Source organism: Amblyomma maculatum, chromosome 11, assembly GCF_055883805.1.
Source record: "Amblyomma maculatum isolate TAMU_Amacu chromosome 11, ASM5588380v1, whole genome shotgun sequence".
NCBI classification, from domain to species: Eukaryota; Metazoa; Arthropoda; class Arachnida; order Ixodida; family Ixodidae; genus Amblyomma; species Amblyomma maculatum.
In genome coordinates, this window is record NC_139354.1 from 120,572,826 (window position 1) to 120,588,308 (window position 15,483).

Genomic DNA, 15,483 nt, shown 5'->3' on the forward strand with positions numbered 1-15,483 from the left:
TTAGGGCCTTTAGTGCAAGGAATGAGTGCACTCTGAAGGTGCAAGACATTAGTCTGATCTCAAACGATGAGACATTCGGCATGGGAATGCTACCATGCTATGGTGATACTCTGCATGGTTGCAAGGCTCCTACATCACACCTCATGTTTGTGTTGTGCATAATACTAATATGCCAGCTTTAGGCCTTGTGCAAGGCCTCAATCAGTTTCTGCTACAGTTATGACACAAAATGTTTTGCAGAAATGATGCTCTCCATGAGATGAGTCTCAAGTGCAAAGAATGCAAGCTTCGAAAAGATACATGTGGTCACCTGGATTGGCTTTATTGGCTGATACAGTGTGGTCACAAAACATCTGCTTTCGGTCCACCAGGTTCGAGCTTGGATGCAGGTTTCCTTCTTCAGCTGCTCTTGGCCTGTTGGATTCGAGCTTGGATACAGGTTTTCGCTGTGCGACATCTGCAAAATGCAAAAAAAAAAGCAGGACTATATTCCAAAATCCGAAAGTTTAGCTGTCTTTACAAAACATTCTGAGAAAGGGGTAATTAGGTGCTCTATTTTTAATTGATAACAATTCAAAAAGTTTCGATTCTGAACTACAGAAATATGACGAACTGACACAAGAATACAGGCGTTCAGCATCAGTCCATCACAAAATCTAATACCTTAGTCGAACAGATATCCTATCAATCAAAGACATCTGAGCACTGCTTCATGGAAAGCTACAATAACTAGAGTGAACAGAGCAGTCCAGAACTGGAGACTGGACTTGGAGAAATAGAAGTGTGCATTCTAGATATGGCTTAGCACACAGAGCTAGGAATAAAACCAAACCTGAAATGAAAGATTATGCAATTCTACATATATGGTCATAGAAGAAAAACAAAATTGCACACAGAACAGTACGGAAAGTATATCATCATTGCAACTTGTACAAAAACAGTTGATAACACATCTTCAAAAGTGCACGAGTATTACTTGAGCCCAGCAGCGAATTATCAATGGCAATAGCGGGGTACAAGAGCTTAGTGAGATGATGGAATCTTTCAATGGTGATCGAGAATGCCATGTAGAAGTGGCACAACTCTCCCCAAGTTTACTAAAAGCTTGGTTAGGATTCATGACAGCCCCTCAGCCTTCCTTCCAATAAGGTCGAGAAATACCCTAACCACCCGAGGCAGTGGAAACAGTGCATAGGGATCAGGTTAACTGATATTCACAAACATGCCTTGACTAACACCTTTACTCCAAGCGGTCCTCGAGGCCCCTTTTTTTTTTTTGAAATGAAGCTCCACTTGAATTGCTCCTCGAGTGCATGAGAAAACAGAGCATCTATAAGTGGCAATGACACTACTATGGGGACACCTAGACTTCCACTTGCAAACATGGGGCATCGCAGCTTTCACACACTGTGCAGACTTCGTTCTACTGTATACCAAGCCTTTCATGAAAGTGGATACAATAAGGATTCACAGACCCACTCTCTGAAGCATTGGCTCCGAGAACCTCAATCTGACGCGAAAATACTGAAACATCGTTTCAAGTACGACCAAGAAAAGCCTCCTAAGTTTCTGCGGCTGACGTTGAGCATGGATAACTATCGTCAGTTGCAGATTTCAATGCTGTAGTTGATCATCGCATTATGCTACTGTGGTGTAAACACATTTCAAGTCATCACCAGATACCTTAGCAACATTTCAGAGCACGCCGAGTGCCAAGTTGCAGAAAGCATTTGATGGCTAACAGCAAATGAAAGATGTGCAGTGGTTTCTGTGAACCACTGTGGACAGTGGTGCAATCGTGGGGAATGTCATATTGTAAATAGGAAGACAGCGAGTTACCGGAGGTGCAGTTGTGCCATGGAACACCTGTGCTGCACACATCAATGGCTTTCTGATTGCCTCAAATATACTTGTATGTCTAGATGCAGTACTGAAGGGGGGGGGGGTCAATTCTGTCTTTTTAGCTGTGGAGAGATATTTGCAGTTGGTGGAAGGCATGGCTTTTCAAGCGCGCTTAAAATTAAAGCTCCTAGCTTGCTTGGAAACAGAAGCGGCATTTGCTTCTGGAAAGACAAATTTGTTGACTTGGGTGCATGCGCTATGACATGCTTCTTTGAACCTCACATGTGCTCAACGCTCGCCGCTGAGCACTCAGAGGGCAAATATGCAACTAGGTCACTAGAGTTCACAGCAGTTCGAGCAGTTCTCAATGCCAAATCCTGTTCTACATGAGCCATATGTCACTGGCAGTGAATGTTGGTAGATGTGAGTTGTTTTCAGCCATTTTTCACAGCTGCCTTGTTCATGCAGTCTGCAAAACATATTTTACTAGGCTGTGACTTTTTTTTTAACGTCCAAAAGCGACTCAGGCTATGAGAAATGCTGTAGTGGAGGACTGCAGAAATTTCAACCACCTGGAGTTCTTTAACGTGCACTGATGTCGCACCGCACATGGGCGCCTTGCTTTTAGTCTCCATCGAAAAGCGGCCGCCACAGCCTACTAGCCTGTGACTCTTGAGGCAGCTTGTCGATGCTGTTCACAAGGACTTGGCATTAGAAAATGAGCATGTTACACGTAGTGGCATACACTTTCCGGGCCAAATTTTGGCCTTATGGCCCATTCGGTTGGGGGGACGAGAGCAGAGGTGCCGAGCAGTACAGAGAAGTACAGGAGCACGCCGAGCGAGGGTGTAATTTTCCTCCCACGGGAACGCTCTCTGCGTGTCGAGAGCAGTACGCCACGACCATTGTGACCGCACTTCCCTCCCAAGCATTCTCCGCCTACCCGCAGTAGCAGCAGTTGCAACCCGAGAAGCAAACACTCCATGTAGAACTGCTTTGCATGCCTTTGTTCTCACAGCGCGGCGATCTGCCTCTTTTGGCCCTTTCGATGCCAGCAGTGACTCTCAAACCTGAGCAATCCTTTGCAGCCACCATTTAGAGCGTCACCGACTTGAGAAAAGAAAAAAGATGGTGCGGATACACCGCTTTATGTCATGTGACTTCCTCTACGCTCGCTTTAGATGAGGGAGCAGCCGGGAGTGCATTCAGGTGCTCTCAGCAAAGGAAAAGACCTCCTCCTCTACCATTGGAAGCCAGTGATTCTACTCCTGCTCTACCACTGGAGGGCACCAACTTGTCTGAGAGCACTTTCGAAGTGCTCTCGAGGGCGCCTGCTCTCCCACTCGAATTCGCCATTAGTCTTGCCCCGTATGCCACTTGTGCTGTCTGGAGTGGAGAAATATTTCTGAAGGGTAAGTCGGAAGAAATGCTGAAAAGCATTCAAGAATCTGAACTGAACCTTAAGTAGAGAAAAGACTGTTTTGTGCACTTTATGGAGCTGAGGTAGCGTCGAGTGGAGACATGTTTTTGAATTTGGCCACAAGGGTAAAATTTGAATTAACTATTCCACACGCAAAACACTCATGTCCTAAGTCAAGTCCTCTGAACATTCAGAAGTAAACTCGATATTCACAGGCTAACAGAACGTTTCCCAGGCTGCATGAAAAGGCAGCTGTGAAAAACAGCTGAAAACGCTTAATGTTAGGCAAAATGTCGCTGCTGCTGTGATATTGTTCATGTAGAGCACGACATATGCATTGAGAAATGCTGTGAAATTTAGTGACCAAATTTGTTTATTAAGATTTGATTTGAAGTTGCTGCTACACTTGATCTTTAAGCTTGCAGGGCTCAGGGGAGAGGGAAGAAAATATGCGTGCTTCTTCGCTACATATACACCCAAACCAACAAATTGAACTCGCTGATTTCAGTTTCCAAACAAAGCTTGGAGCCACAATGGTCACTGCACTTGAAAAGCCATGCCTTCTGCCTACCGTGAATATGTCTCCACAGAACAAGTGAACCAACCGCTTTGACAGCACCGTGTGTCCGTAGAGTACATAGTACCCTGATGTGACAAGCAAGCCATTGATGCCTGTAGCACAGATGTTGACATTGTTCACAAGGCTCAATCGCGCTACTAGTGGCCCCAGCTTCCTTTACACGTACTTCTTCATCATCATCATCAGCCTGATTATATCCACTGCAGGGCGAAGGCCTCTCCCATATTTCTCCACTTAACCCGGTTCTGTGCTAGCTGCGTCCACTTGACCCCTGCGAACTTCTTAATCTCATCCGCCCACCTAACTTTCTGCCGCCCCCTGCTACGCTTTCCTTCCCTTGGAATCCAGTTTGTTACCCTCAGCGACCATCAGTTATCCTCTCTTCGCACTACATGTCCTGCCCATGTCCATTTCTTCTTCTTAATTTCTACTAGAATGTCGGTAACTTGAGTTATTTCTCTGACCCACTCTGCACGCTTTCTATCTCTTAATGTTACCCCTACCATTTTTCGTTCCATAGCCCTCTGGGTTGTCCTCAACTTAAGTAGAACTCTCTTGGTTAGCCTCCACATTTCAGCCCCATAGGTGAGTACAGGCAAGATTCAACTGTTGTATACTTTCCTCTTGAGCGATACCGGTAAGCTGCTAGTCATAATCTGAGAGTGCTTGTCAAATGCGCTCCATCCCAATCTTATTCTTCTTATTATTTCCTTTTCGTGGTCCGGATCTGCGGTTACTACCTGTCCTAAGTAGACATATTCGCCTACTACTTCCAGTATTTCGCTACCTAATGTAAACTGCTGTTCCTTCCCGAGGCTGTTGAACATTACCTTAGTCTTCTGCATACTGATTTTCAACACGTACTTGCTAAGACCAAAAATGGGAAGACCGCAAAAATGGGGGGGGGGGGGAGGAGGCAGCATTGGTGTACAAAAGGGGGAGGCGGCTGCTACTTTCAGGCAGTGTCTGATGCGTCCTAATCTAAACATCCTAAGCATAAAAACATGCAGCAGCAAGCATGCAATGCATGTCTAAAGGTGTGCGTCCGTCGAGATATCTGCAGGCCGCCACCAAATGTTCTCACTACGTCTCTATAGCCAGCGCAAAACTGATCTGCATGCCCACCACCAGTTTTCTCTCAGTACCATCGGAGCGCTGTTTAAATTTTTTAATGCAAAACCATAACTAGCCCATTTACACGTAATTTCATCCGTGACCGTCGTTGGCTGCGTTGGTTCCGAAAAAAAAAGAGCAATCACGCCATTGCTGAGCATAGAGCAGCTTAGTAACATAAGGCATGCGGCTGAGCTCAATAAGAAGGATCAGATAACATGACATTTGGGCAAAGCCTTTAACCTCAAGTACACTGAGTGGCTGCCCTTAGCTGAGATCGAAAGCAAAGCCAGCACAGCATCTATATCTACTGTGGCTGCATTAGCTGTGCATCACTGCCTACAAGAAGCGCAGTACACCAACTGTTTTCGCAGCCAGCGACACCTACTCTTGCTCGGCTAAAGTCTGTTTTGATTGATTTCCTGCTTAGCCAATGATGCCGATGGTGCTAGTGTGGCCTCTGATGGAGATGCTTGAAATTATAATGCGGCTGCCGATTCCTCGGTGCTGGTTCCGCAAAAGCCATTCTTTGCAGGCAGAAGCCCCTTATCGGAAGATTTAGGGCAGTGATCGTGCAATCAGAAAGTTTGGTCAAGCATCTGAAGTCTTCTAAAAAGTCGGAAGGGTTGGCTGCAGGTATATATGCAACATGCCTTCCCCACAAGTGTGTCCTTGTCTGTGGAAGCCACCAAGCAGAGCAAACTTACTACTAGTCCTCAAATTTGTACCGTAGCTCTGCACTAAGTAGGTTCTGAAACACTGCTCATATACAGCGACAACTTAAAATGTGCAGCACCACAGAAGTATGTGATGATCAACTACAGCACTGGAGTTAGTGATAGACCATGATTATGCCTACTTGGTGTCAGAAGCTGGGATGTCAGGAGGAATACCAAAGCCATACCCAGAAAAAATAATGTGCTAGAAGTTCTAAGTTAACCAGGTTTGACCTGGGCTGTCACTCAGCCAATGCTTCAGAGAACAGATCTGTGCATACTCACTGTATCCACTTTAGTAAAAAGCTTGTAAACCCGCAGAACAAAGCCCACAGAGAGAACAAATGATAAGATGTCAAGTGTTTACAAGTTGAGTGCCAGTCTATGAGCCCTCAAGGTCACATAACTGCCAATAAATGAAAAGCAGGCATTCAGGGCTACGTGGAGTTGAAGTCAATGTATTCTTATGAAGTCAAGATTTCCTGTCACTATACTCAATCTCACAAGCTGTCTGCTGCACCTGGCCCATACGAGATCATATAGATTATAGTAGGTAATTGTGCTCTTAGGTGCCTCTCACCCCTTGAATTGGCCAGGGAGAAAGTAGGAGCACAATGACCTACTTGGACCCTTTGCAAAACTCAATGCGTCACCTATATTATATAGCAAAATCTTTGTGGGAGAATATTTTTGCACATCTTGGGTGCACAGTCACGTGATACATGGGTGATGTAGCCTATATGTCACATACACATATCTCCTAGATTTTTTTTTTTACAGAGGCATGCTGCTTAGTCAAAAGACGCGATGCGCGGGAGTGTAGTGCGCACCGATTCTGTGCGTTTGCATTTTTTTGTTTTCGTTCTGTTTCTTCCGATAGTTTGGTGGAACGGCTGGTATGCAATGCGATGCGGGATTCTGGAGTCGTGAGTCTGTTTTTTCACAGCATGTCACCGGGATGGTGCGTTTGCTTTCTGCAGTCTAAAAAAAATGTGCAAGAGTACTTGCCGTGTGCGGGGCTGCATATATATTGAGTACCAGAGTGAGAGTTATTTGCACACACGCATGCCCATACGTGCCCATACACATGCAGTTTTGTAGTGGCGCAAAAAAAAGTAATTCTGTCAAGACAGAGCATCTTCTAAAGGGCACGTAAACTTTGACGTTTGGATTAAGCAATGGAATTATACAAGATGTTTCACATAAGGTTTGCTTTATGGGGTTTAACGCCCCAAAGCGACTCAGGCTTGTATCACATGGGGGGCTTAACTCAAGGTACAAAACCAGCCCATGTGCGGACACAGAAGCAGTCAAACCTTCGGTGCTACAAAAAAAAAAGCTAGCATGCACACTGCTCTGTGCTTTGCCGAGGAAGCTCCAAGCCATCACTCACTTGAAACCGTGCTGCCTGCGTTGGCAAGCCTGCCCCCCCCCCCTCGATTCATTCATTTTTTCCGCACTGCTAAATAAAAAAAAAGAAAGCATGCATACTGCTGTGCGTTTAGCTCGCAGGACAGCTAGACTCCCCTCCCATTACCTCCACTCCCCCTTCCCACCCGCCACTCATTTTAAAGGACCAACATCCCAGCTCCCTTGCGTCCTTCCCGCACAGACCAGGCAACCCTTTTCTCACTCTCTCCCAGTAGAATGAAAAAAAAAGCCCATGCAGGACATGCAGGAGTGACATAGCCACGTCACTTTTGTTTCAATGAGGTTTGGGTTGCTTTGGTTGGTTTGTGGGGTTTAACGTCCCAAAGCGACTCAGGCTATGAGAGACGCCGTAGTGGAGGACTCCGGAAATTTCGACCACCTGGGGTTCTTTAACGTGCACTGACATCGCACAGCACACGGCCGCCTTGCTTTTCGCCTCCATCGAAAAGCTGCCGCCGAGGCCGGGATTCGATCCCGCGTCCTTGGGAACAGTAGTCGAGCGCCGTAACCACTGTTCCACCCCGGCGGGGTTGGGTTGCTTTGACCTGAGCAGCAGTATAGGGAGCGCTCAAGATTTGATTGCTTCTTTGCGCAGCACGTTAGAGCACAGGGCTCGATCGGCCACCCTTGTACCTTAAGTTAAACCCGTTGTGTGAAACGATAGTGCCGGAAAATTGTTGGTTCATAAGCTAAGCCACATCTTTTATGAATTTACAACTTAACTTCAAACACCAACGTTTATGTGCCCTTAGAAGATGCTCTCAGTCTTGACAGTTATTTCTTTTCTGCCACTGCAAAACAGCATGTGTGTGGCGTGCGTATGTGCAAGTAACTCATGCACTAGCCTTGCATGTTTTCATTACAATGAGGAAAACAAATGCACAATCCCTGCAGCGCACTGTGAAGAAGAACACTCTTGACTCCGTGTCCTTGCATTGCTCGAATACCACCAACGCCACTAAACCACCGGAAGAAAAAGAATGAAAGCTAAGCAAAAGATAGCAAATGCACAGAATCGGCGCTCACTCTAAATTCCCTTGCATCATGCTTTTTGACTGAGCAGCGCTTCTCTCTCAAGGAAAAAAAGAATACAAACTCCACAAGATATGTGTACGTAACACATAGGCTATGTCACTGATGTATCACATGATTGTGCACTGAATACATGCAAAAATATCCTCCCAATTCCCTTTGGGGCAGAAGTTGGGTGCAATGCTGAATATTTCTGTATCAAACCTCATGTTATGCACGAATCTGACGAGAAGCATGCCTTCACTATTGAAAACCAGAAGGGCGGAAGTGGGGGGGTTATGAATTTTGTTACTGAGTGGAGCAGGTAATGGATGTGGTCATTGTCACAAGAAATGTCTCCTGGCAGCCACCTATTTCTGCCCCCAAAACAGGTTTGGCCGCCACAGTGAAGGGGTTTGCGCTGAGCAGAGAAGCATTGCAGAAATATTCTGCCAGAAAAACCCCATACTTCATTCATGGTCTATGATTACATATGGTATAGTATTATCAATAACACTCCCCTGTTTTCTCTTTTCACTTTACATACAAATTATATTCGCACTCAGTTTAGCTACCAAAAAAGTGCAGGGGGGCCTTTTAGAGAGGAAATTTGTCAGAGCTGATTTATAAGAAAGCAGCCATCAACGGGTCTAGTTGAAGACAGGAAGACCAGAAAAATAACCCTCCAGAAAGGTCTTCAAGGAGTTCCAATTTGAGAAAAATTTATTCACAGTAGTTTTGCAAAATGTGTGAAATTTAGGAAAACAAAGACAAACATGCTGAAAAAAAGAAAAATTAAATAGGGACAAGAGAGGTGGCAACTGCGAAAAAGAGAGCCACCTGTAACCATGGTCTAGACGCATGCCAGGCTGTCACTTTGGGTTTATATTATATAGGCTCATGCTCTCTTCGATTGTTCCCTCTGAAGTGCGCTTTTAGTTTTCATGTAGGCTTGCTTTTAAAGAAAAACCATGCAATTTTTTTAGAATTTTAAGCAGCAAATAATTTCAGGAGTTCCAAAGCTCCTTGAAATAGTTCCTGAAAACCAAGCGTACTCAATGATATCAAAGACCTGTGTAAACCACACTCCATGATCATCATATTGAAGGGAATGGCTTACCAGCCCAGCCTCTGGGGCCTGTGCCCAATAAAGTATGGATGCATCATGTAGAACCTATGAAATCAGCTGGTAATGACATCTGTTTCAAAACTTCTGGCTTTTCCTATCTTAAAGTAAGCTCGCATTTTCAGTAAGTAGCACTTTAGTGGATAGAATGCAGTAATTTATAATAAAAGACAGCTTCAGCTTGTCCTCAATGTCCTTTTATTACTCTAAAGCTGAACATGAGCTATGAGAGACATCAAGAAAGAGGGCTCTGGGTTAATTTCCAGAGCCCTCTTCCACAAAAGTTCTTCAAGCTATGCAGTGGCACCAACTGTGGGCAGGCAAATTTGCATTTTGCCTATATCAACAGGCCACAGGCACCATTCCACTCCGCATTCTCAAACTCAACAGCCAAATGTCATAGCCAATAAGCAACGGCAGCAAGCAAAGAAAACACTGAAGAAACCTAAATGTCAAAATAAACATGAGGGGTCACAAATGCAGTAGTGGGTTAGGCAAATAAAAAACTACACATACTGAAAGATGTCTTCAGTACTTACATCAATGTCCTGCTTCTTGCCCACCACAGCACAGCACAATTCCGGCAAAGGGTATAGAGCTTGAAGGAGCCATTGCTTACGAAGCCACATGGAACTTGCTGCAAGGTAAAAAGTACAATGACCCAAGAAATTAGTGAAAACGTAATATGGTGCAACACGTACATGCAGAGGCTTTGTGAGCAAGAAATAAAGGCACAGAGTAGGAACACCACAATACTGTTTTTTTTTCTTGAAATGATGCACGACATGCTGGTGCAGGTCACTGCATGAAATATGCCTCTGCCTGCTAAATAATCTTAAATTATTATTTTTTAATTTAAAATTTCGCTTTGGGATTCAATTAGTTGAAGGGCGATTGCCTACAATGCCAGAGAAGAAACAATGTTGACATCACCCGAGACATACCAACAGTGAAATAAAATAACTCCTTTCACTCCATCTCGTCGCCAGCCTGGCAAAAGAGCAAGTCAGGCATCACAGTGCCCCTAGTTACAAATAAAAAAGCATTTACTTGACCTTAACTGCAAGTGCATTTTAACAGCCTATCCATAATCCACCAGTTCCCACTAGGTTCGAGATCAGACAAGCCCTCCCTTTCTTTATGCTTTACATCGAGCGAGCACCTAATACATGCCTGCAACTACAATACTACTTTTCTAAGAGATGTGGAACTTCATTAAAATTCATTTTATGACCGAAGTAGCAAAGATTGTATTTTATCTTGAAAGAAGCAGCAAGAAAAAACAAGGGTGTGAAAGGAGACAATACGGGCACTAGCTTACAACTAATGTTTATTGAAGCACACATGAAATATATAGAGAAGACGAGCAACAACGCAAACCACTCAATCACTGATAAGCAAAAAGCAAGACATGAATCACTATAATTTAAGAACAGTTCCCTATCTAGATAACCCAACTCACTGCATGGTAACATGATGGATGGCTCACTAACACATTCATTACCTAGTTGTAAAATATGTCTAGCTTCAATGATTTCTCGGCTGATTTGCAATGGATGACAGCCAGAATGTGCACAGCAGAAAGAAACTGAAAGCAACCAGTGCATTCTTACAATGCACAGCCAAGTTGACCTCTACCTATATCTACTCAAATGGAACCGTTCGGAAGTTTTAGTGATTCATGTTTTGCTGTCTGCTTATCGGTGACTGAGCGGTTTGCAGTGTTGCTTGGCATTATATATTTCTTATTTGCATCAATAAACATTAGTTGCGAGTTAGCATCTGCTTGCTTCTTTTCACGTCCTTGTTTTTTCGTGCTGCTACTTTCAAGATGACACCTTACCAACTCACCCAAATTACATCCTTATAATTGTATTTTAGTCAGTGAAATTTTACTTCATGTGACACTAATCAACACACATGACCACGTTTCATGGAACTTAAAGCCAATCAATGAGAGCCTCATCATAAAGCATGAAAGTTGGCTCAGATATGCAGCTCTCCATGCCAACACAGCTTGCACAGACATGATTTTCTGTGGTAAACAAAACACTGGGCTGCTGCAAGGGCGGTACAGAGCAAGCAGAGGGTGCTCTGACACTGAGAAGAAATGTGGCATTGAATCTTGCTGTACATGGAGGCAATGTTTTGGGGCTATGCAGCCGAGTCTAGGTACGAAAGAAAAGGAGAAAAGTTTCTGTCCCCTTGCCTTGAAGAGTGGTTTGCTCACTATTTGGGCTAGGAGTGTACTGGGCTGAAGTGAAGGGAGGAAGTTGGAGAGTTAATGCAAGGTCACTAGGGCTGAAGTAACCCACTCTACATGGCAAGGGGAAAGAGGTATGTTGCCTCTTCCTTTCTGCCTAACTTCAGCTGCATAGCCACAGTTATCCCCGAGTATAGTGATGAGCTACCGTGATCAAGACTTGTAGAACTGAAAACTGAAAGTAACAAAGGGGTATGGCATGATTAAAATATCTATGGTGTCCAGGTGAATAGCACGCTGCACTCCAGGGTTGCTGACTGCGCATTTACGTATTTTATATTTAAAAAAAACAGTAGTTAGTGAACCATAAATATAATACTTCTGCTATTATCAAGATTCCACAGCTCTGTAAACTGCATGAAGAAAGTGAAACTCAATAGCTTGCACTGACAACTCACCAGGCACCCACTGGTGAAATAAAAGTGGAGCAAAATGTCATCTGCATTCACCACATTCATCATGAAGGTATTGCAGACACTAAGCATAGCTCACCATCATAGCACTTCTGATATCATATCCAAGCCATCTATAAAGCTACCTAGCTTGTTACATGAACATATCAACAGATGACTTTTCAATGGTCATATGACTGACCAAATTCTCATGAAAAAAAAATGTTTATGACTAAATCAGCACTTTTCTCAGAGTTCACTGCATGGGAGTGAGTTCGTCAACTGCTAGTGTTTCAGAAAAAGGGGTCATCAAACTGTAAGTAACCTGAGTTGAGTTGCAAACAACAAAATTTCGGAGAGTGGTGAGGAGCAGACTTTGTGGCATTACGAAGGTCATCTACTAAGGCTAACAGTAGGCAACCTTGATTTGATGACAGGGTTCAACATGCCAAAGAAACTTAGACAATGAGGGTCAGCAATAGTAGGTAGCTCTGGATAATTTTGACTATCTGCACTTCTTCAATGTGCAGTGACACTGTACAGCACATGGGGACTTAGCGTTTTGCTACCACCGAAATGTAACCACCCCGGCTCAGACCGAGCCCGCGTCACCCAGCTCACTAGTCAAATGCCCTAAACACTGAAACCACCACAGTAGGGTGCAGGCAGCCTTGAAGAGGGTTACATTTGCAGGCATGTTTTGTGCAAGCCAAGCTTATATAAGCTGGGTATGGCCAAGCTGCGGCTAATGAGTAGCATGAGGCTCCTTGCAAAGTGCAGATACCGACAGCTTGGCACCTGTCCACCACCCACCATTTGCAGTATTTCTGCCTCTACAGCCAGCTTCTCTGTTCTTTCTCCTTTAAGTTCCAAACCACCTATTGTTTAGAATTCTTTTGAACAATGAAACAATATGCCACCCTTATGGACATACATCTAACAGAGCTGCTCACGACTGTAACCATGCTCATTCGAGAATTTCAATATGCTTGCTTTACAAATGGGGCAGTAGAGGCATATTAACAATCGTGGCATGAGTTCTTCACTGTGACCACCAGCTTTGTTAAATGAAAAAAAAAAGTCATTATCATTTACTTTGCTCTTTGTAAAATGTTGCCTTTTTAGTCAAGAGTTCTCATTAAAGGTATGGCAGCAGTTGCGTAGGCCCATAGCTAAAGAGCTCTCTGACATATGCCCGCATTGTATTAGCTTGCTCGTACATTGAACTGAGCCTTAGCAAGCTTCGCGGTGATGCAAAGAGATGTTTGCCCATGCTAACATCTCGGCATTTCCATAATGGCGCAGATCAGTGTCTTCACTCTACTTGTGCTATGAGCATTCCTGTCATTAGCACATATTGAAAGTAAAAAGGATGACAGCAGGCAATGCGACATATGCCAGCAGAGACACGTTCACCTGCTTTTCCTCTGCACATACAGTGAATTACAATCCCAGAAGTGAAGTGGTCTGCCTGCTCCGCAAAAGAGCACCTGCATCCAGTACAGATTGTGTCCCCATTGCGTTTGGAACTCATGCCAGCGCAAGTAGGTGGTGCCCATGAACTGACAGAAGAATTGCCTGTTATTCTGTGTGCTAGCCCGTGCTTCGTCTACACGTGCCAGCTGTTTTTAAACCTGTAATAGGTCTGCATTTCTCCCGCTGCTTCTTGGGATGGCATTGACATCAACAGTTTATGCCATTCTTTCGTATAGCCGAGTGCGGGCAAGCAGGGTAAAATTTCTTTGGCACTATTCTCAAAAAAAGGAAGTCGCAGTTCACCATTTTCACTGTTTCAGAGTTCAGGAATGGCTTTAAGATCATGAATAGCACATAAAGATGATTTCCGCACAAAATCTTCTAGTCACACTCCGAGCTGAGGTCTTTAAAAAAGAATATTGCATAATACTGCTATTCTTAGACTTGCTGTCCTCAAGAGTAAGCACTAGTTCATGACAGCAATTTGCATTCATAGCAGTGGCAAGTAATAATCATCTATTATGGAGCACAGAGGGCACAGTCAGCACAGCAGAGCATGCTACTGGAAATAGAAGGTGCAGCTGAACAAATACTCAAGCAAACTTCTAGCCGGTTCTGTTGATTTCGGAAGAGCAATCCACTGCTCCAGGGACCGATCTTGGCTCAGCAATCGCTCCCCATCTGCATTGGGAAGATGGGACCTGTGTTCCGGATCTGCATTTGGAATACAGTTACTCCAAAAAGAGCAGAAAATAATGTTCTGTAAGTCACTAAACCCTGTGATTGGAATTGACTATTAGTAAAGTCTTGTCATCTATCACCTCGATCTGCTCATAATTTAAGTAGCATTATAAAAGTCTGCGATTCTGCAGGAACCTCTGATCTCACACCAAGAATTCAGTGCCCATAGCAGGCACAACGCGCATCTAGAGATGCCAGGTAATGTAACTCGAAAGAAATGTTATGCTAACTCTTCTTTACCTACTAAGAGAGCAAACAGTATTTCTGTCATCGAACCTTCTTTTAAATACTATTTCATGGCAATGGCAAAAGGCATTTCGAGTCAACTGGAGGTCTAACCTAGTACAGTGGCGATGAACGAGCCCCTGAGCCTGCCATGTGCCAAGGCGTAAATGCACTTCACTGCAATGTACGAGTAAACAAGTGGAAGGCTGGAAGCTTGAACAATCTGTTTCCAGTAAACAGTGACGTTTGGGTGGTTAGGTTGGAATACCAAGCAAGCACTCTGCCCATAGCTTTATCTACTAGATTTCCTCTCAAAGGTATAACCAGCAAACAATGTCTGCAACTTAAGCCAGGAGTACAATCCCAGCATGTTCTGAATGTTCTGAAGACTTCGATCATCACATTTACTTTTTAATCATGCCAGTCACCTCAACATCAAATCAAAGCAATATATGTGGCAGCTTATGGAACCCTCGCACATACAAAACACACCGAGAAATGCAAGCCAGTCAGTCTAAAGGCAGCCTATCATCAGCATATTGTTCATGGCCTTCACAGGGCCACCAAGTTTGCTCCCTGACCACCCTATGAACATGCAGTGTTTGCACCCCAAATCGGGTTACAGAAAATGTGGCGGCTCTTTAAATGAAATAGGAGCAGTGCACCAAGAAAGGCAAAAGTTCGTCCCTAGCTCCCATTATGTCAACTGAAGAATGTGCAGAGTCAGACAAGAAATATGAATTTCTGAAAACATGTATTCTGTATAGAAATATGAGTGATATCTAGGAATCTAGGAAGATAGTGGTACCAGTGCAGTAAGCAGTCTGCCCCTTGTGCATCATGAAGGGCCAATGCTCTCGAACTTCCAAACCTTTTATCATGCCAAAACATGCTCACCCGATCAATTATGAATTGTGAAAGGCTACACACTCTAAAGTGGAAACAGTTTCATGCAAAAAAGTAAAAAGAAGCCAAATGCAGAATGTGATGTGACTGTTCAAACAATGTCTGGAAGTGCATGTGGCAACCAAGCAATTCATAAATGTGGTAGCCATTCATAATCTAGATCCAGACACAACACTAATTCCATATCAACATCTACCGTTGCTTCTACAAAACATGCATAAATTTAAACAAAAACACCACA

At 44.0% G+C, this 15,483-nt stretch overlaps 1 long non-coding RNA gene across 1 annotated transcript; it reads right to left on the reverse strand.

Annotated features, from left to right (window-relative positions):
• Positions 1-297: 297 nt before the first annotated feature.
• Positions 298-14,379, reverse strand: LOC146174867 (uncharacterized). Its single transcript, XR_014702000.1, has 3 exons — positions 13,964-14,379; positions 9,779-9,876; positions 298-457 (listed from the first exon to the last, which is right to left on the reverse strand). It is a non-coding gene; the product is annotated as an uncharacterized LOC146174867 (long non-coding RNA).
• Between the last annotated feature and the right edge of the window lie 1,104 nt (positions 14,380-15,483).